Genomic DNA, 5,834 nt, shown 5'->3' with positions numbered 1-5,834 from the left:
CAAGTTGTACAGGTGGTGCATGTAGTGAAAGAAGGGCCTAAAGGAATTGCGAAATTTTCAATAAGTAATTTCCCTAATTAATAAGGGGCCAATTCCTCATCAAATAGTGGAAGGTATTGGGATCTTGGCACGCTAATAAATTGGTTAAGTATTGTCTTGAGTCAGTCTATGAGGTAGTGAGATAGATTATACTAGTGCAGGGGTTGCTTTGGCTTGAGCAAGCATTGTATATCTTCTCTGTTCTTTGAGTAATTCAATACAGATAGAAAGGGGTTTTGAGCAGCTTCTTTCCCCTAGATAAATATATGTGTAAGTATGTTGAATCTTGATGCATCTTAATGATTTTTATTCTCGATCATGATTTTATTTCCATAGATGAGTGAAGCAGCTTCAAGTCTTGTGATCTAGTAAATTTCATGAGCAGATTTGAATCTACAAATTAAATTTCTACACACGTGACCTATGTAAGTGATATTCTAGAGGGATTTAAAAATATGGAAAGAGTTCTCAGGATGTGGTCTCTAGAATTAGTAGGTTGAGTGGGATAAGGATGACTAAATATGGGTTGGGGAACCTATTATATAATCCCAAAATTGATATCCTTGGTACACTTATTTCTCAATTAAACACCCTAGAAAATAAAAAGGAGAAGTTTGCATTGCCCTTGGCCATATTTTTCTCCAAATGTCAAAAGAAACTCCCCCTTCAAGAATTTCCTTGAAATAATGTTCAGACATGCATTATTTCTGAGAATAAAAAATCCACTTAGGATTTTCCTTCTCCACCATGGCATAAGGTAATTTTTCAAGAATCTAATGAGGACACTGAGTAAATTTGATTTGCGCCACAAAAGAAACCAAGGCCCCCTCGATCATATAGACTTACATCCTTTGATCCTTCCCAATATTTTTACTTCAACTTTTGGATGGTACCCTTTTATTTCATGGCCACAATGCCCCCCTCAAATGAAAAATCAAGGCTGGGCCCGAGACTAGAGAGGAACATTCCCCTTTGGAAATATGGTACTTCGAGCACATATGCAACAAATTCAACTACATTCTAATAAGCCTTCTCAAAATCCATAGAGACTTTAATTACCTACCTAGCATATCCCTAACTAGAAAAATAAAGTAGTACATCCCACCTACAATGTTGAACTACCTCCTTTTTCTACTAATACCCTTTCATCAATGGGCTGTAAAAATATCCATCTATTTTCTAGAAACGTAATTCAAAATAAAACTTCTCCTATCGTACAAGAACAATATGATGAAGATAAATCTCCAAAGCTAGAAATGTTGTCCTAAAAATCTCATGATACTTTAGTAAAAAATCTCATGAAAATGAGCTAGATTCTACTCCTTATCCAAAGAGGTTGTGTCTTGAAAAACCCCTTGTGCAGCTTGAGTTTGATTTCTTAGGAGAATTAGGAAATATATGTGTTAATATTCCACTATTTCAATCCATTAAGGATGTCCCCATATATGCAAAATAATTTCAGGAACTTTGTTTAAAGCAACCAGGAAGGAAAAAGAAAGATCCCAAGACAATTCATGTGATTGGGAAATTAGTAGATGTAATGTCAGGAAAAGTGTTTATGGAAAAGTATGGGGATATTGGAAGCCCCATGATTATTGTTAATATTAATAATATCCCCATAACCAATACCTTAATAGAATTAGGGGAAACCATGAATTCCATGACAAAAGAAGCCATGAAGAAACTTAGATTACCTAGTCTATGACCAACCCCCACTATATTTCAACTAGTTGATAGGTCTACCATAACAACAGAAGCAATGGTGGATGATATTTCCATTTCCATATATTCGTGAGAATCTCTAGCTCAATTCAGGATTCTTCAAGCTAATGATAATCTTGGAGGCTACCCGTTAATCCTAGGAAGACCCTGGTTGGCTATAATAGATTTCTATATCATTTGTAGGCCTGAGGTTATCGCTATCTCCCATGGAAATTCCACTAGAAGCTTGTTGGGTCCTTCTTTTTTTGAATATATTTTTGGAAATAAGCTTGCAGAGAAGTCACAGAGAAAAGAATGGGTAGATCTATTAGAATAAGACTACCGAAAAACAGAAAGTGGTAGATAAGTAACTTATGTTGGGACTTGCACAGCCACAAAAGAAGGAAAGCAAAGCCGTAGAAAAAGGAAATGCAGGATCAATTTTGAAAGGATCATGAAGGATAGGGACAAAGGCACCAGATCGTGTAAAAGTGGAATAAATCAAGGAACCTATGTGACAAACAAATGAATCGATAGAGTCTATAAAAGAAGCCACATACGGGAAAATCAAGTAGCTAGAGCTATAATTAAACTAGTATTCTAATTTGTTGCTAATGGTCTACAAGTTGAGAGTATGTAAACTGCGTAGAGTTATGAGTCTTCCTTTTTTGAATTGTATTGTTCTAATATAATGTAATTTCATCTGGAGATATGAGAACATGGAAGTATGTGCATAATCTTTATTGTAATGATTTCTAGAATTATAAAGAAGGAGTTGTGAGAATTACTTGTGTTATATGGTTTTATGAATTTGTGATCCATTTAAAATTTTTAATTATGGATGTGTGGTTCCTTATCTATCTATGAATGGTCGATTTCTATATAGATTTGGTTGCGATGATTGGTACTATGTTTAAAATGAATGAATAATGAAATGATAATTTTGATTTGTGCCCCTCATCTAGATCACTCTTATCATCCTTTGTTCTCGCATGCCTTGGGTGAGATGCTCCTTTTCTCCGAATGGAGTGAAAATGTTGGAAATAAGGTAGACTATGAAGGTAATTTGCTGGTAACCAAGGAGGTCATGTCTACCAAATAGTTGTAGATATTTTGAGGCAAGAGAGATTGAGCGAAGTGGAGCCAAAACTAGACAAAGGATATTTTGAAGCAGTTATACTACACGTGGGACAACTCAACAAGTATCAGGGAAATATCTCAACTACTAGAGGGCCAGCTAGGTAGAATGAGAGGGAAGAAGAGAGCCTTCAAGAGGAACTTCTAGGCATTAGAAAATGGCATGTCCAAGATAAAATGGGGTTTTATGATGACTATCAATTGGACAATGTATTGTTGGTGACTATCAAGCTATTAGTTTGTTTCAGGTCTTGTGAGTAAAAGTCAATCTCTATACTAGGTGTTTGGTTAATATCGTTGGGTCAGTCATTGTGCAATAACACCAATGTATATAATATTAGTTATAAAAGATATATATTAATGTGCTACAATATTTCTCTATATTTTTTATGGATAATCGTACTGATTGTCGAAGGGCCTCATAACCTGTTATTTGTCATTTTGGGTATTTTCGCCCCTTTCTTATAATATATATAGAATAGTATTATAGGAACTAATATATTTTTGTTATGGTTGTGATTGTTAATAGAAAACACTTTTTCCTTTCTCTTTTCTACATAATTGTATGAGTCAATTAAGGGATTTCACTATTGTGTGAATGTTATGGCGATATATGTACATTGAAGATGAGATTTTTTTGTGATTTAAGGTTGAATGATATTATTGTTGAAGGTTTCCGAGTCTGTTAACTAATTCCAATGCTCATTTTGTTGGTGTGATTTATCATGATAGTATATAGCGATGAGATTCTCTTGTATGGTTTAGTAGTATTATGGTTTTCAAGCTCGATCGAGTAGGCACAGTTTTGGGTGCATGGCACTGCTAGTAGTGTCAGTTGGTGCAACCTGTCAATATTAGTTGTGTGGTTATCACATGCTAGTTAGTATGTTAAAAATCCATAGGGTCATGTTTCATTGCATTTAAAAGTGATGGATTTGCACAAAAACTGAGGGAATTGATGTCTGGTGTGGAGCGCAGTGCAGGATAGCAGTAGAGTATTTTAGGTTGTGTCAAATAGGAGTCATGTATTATAACCTTAAGACATTCCCACCCAACTTTGGAAACTTGTTTTCGAAAGTCACCCATTAGTGTCTCGGGTGAGACTTCATCCACCCATTGGGTGTCGTTGAAAGGGTCGACGCTAAGAGGTTCTTTGTTGGCCATTGTTTCGTAAATCACGAGTCTGTCAGCATCCTGCATGCCAACACATATCAAACAAGTTATGGTTTTCTGGGAATGTGGTATTGATAAGCAATGTATTGGATAATGGTATTGTAAACACTAAGGCTCACCATGATAAGGATAGGGTGAATCTCCATAGTTAAAAAAATTGTTACAATTTTTTTTAGATGTATTTTTTCGAAGGAAAATTTGTAATTTTATTAATGGAAATAAAATTACATGTTGTAGCTGCTTACAAAAATTCCAACATCTTGTCAGAGACTGATGATAATAAGTTCATAAATAATCAATTAAAAGATGAGGAGGAAAGTTAGTCTTTTCTCAATTTCTTCTTTTCAACCTAACTCCGTTCTCCTTGAGATGGCGTAGATGAGATGATAGATAGATGATTTTCTTCTATTCTTGTGGTTTCCTTATCTTAATCTGAGTTATCAGAAGCATGTTGGTGTTTTATTCCTCCATTGTCCTATGCTTCAGATATCGTGATTAGTTGATTTGTGGGGCCTTGTGATTCTATTGGTATGTGTGTCTTTCGGCTTGTTCTTCATTTTCTAGTATGTGTTATTCTTCCTAGTTCGAGGTGGGATCCTTTCCTACTTTTTCTTCTTCCTCATCTAATTCACTTCAGGGAAATTGCTAACCTTTTGGTTGTTTCCATGTTTTCTTCTTTCTTCGTTTTCCTTTCATGGTAGTAGGGCACGTGTTTTGTAAGTGTCTTCTTTGGAAACATATTTGCCATCAGAATGTTGTGTTCTCAAAGTCCAAGATTTGAGTCTAACACTCCTTGTTGTGTATCAATTGAATGTGATCTGGTAGGTCTTTACTGAGATCCAATTCCACACATGCGCACAAAAGTAAATATTTGTTCTTCCATCCTTTCTTCATCGGTCTTTATGTATCATCTTAATATATTTCCAATAGCTTTTGTGACTTGATTATGCCAGGAGTGTAGAGGAAGGTTATATAGCCTTACCCAAACTAGTATCCTTGATACAATCATAGTATTTGCATCAAATTTTGGAAACCATGGAGTGGTGAAGAGCCCAATCGATCCCCAGAAACATGGGCCTTCCTGTGAGATAACGTCTCGTTCTTTCGATGATGTGAATTTTACAATGAATATCTAGTGAAAGAGTTCCATTGGTTTTGGCCAAAAACTGTTAAATATGCATATGAGGGCTTGTGCCTCATAGGTTGAGTAGAAATCGTTTGTTTCTGGCAGTTCTATGTTCAGTTCTGGGACATAAGATGTTTGCTCCATGATGTATGGATTGGGGGAATTTGGCATTTGAGGTGAGCTTGTTGTAGTTGTTGATTTCCCTTGGAGGATGTTTTTGTTATAGAGACCAACTTTTTTATGTTATTGATTCGACCTTGTTCCTTTGGGTAAATTAGATCCATCAACACCTCTTGTTCCTTTGGATTTACTTGATCCCACTATTCCTCTTAGTCTCAGATTGAGAATGATGGAAGTACATGGAAGAATATTATATTCATATAAAATTCGATCATCCTGTATGGATTGACGCCTGTAGATTAGGTTTTAGTGCTCGTATGGATATCCCAATTTATTCCTAATATTCTGGTTCAAGTGTGTGACCCTATCAGAGGGCTAAATCTAGACCACTGTAGATTTCTCTGCTGGGGTTTTTATAAAAATTTGGAAAATCTCCTTTTTTGCATCGTTTTGTGAGTTTAGGTAAGTCTCCATACCTTGTAACTTTACAACGCTTGGTATTATGTCGATCTACACAAAAGAAATGTTGTCCATCAAT

This window comes from Pinus tabuliformis, chromosome X (genome assembly GCF_031772625.1).
Source record: "Pinus tabuliformis cultivar Carrire ecotype Pingquan chromosome X, CPIR1, whole genome shotgun sequence".
Lineage (NCBI taxonomy): Eukaryota > Viridiplantae > Streptophyta > Pinopsida > Pinales > Pinaceae > Pinus > Pinus tabuliformis.
This window is presented reverse-complemented; position numbering follows the sequence as displayed.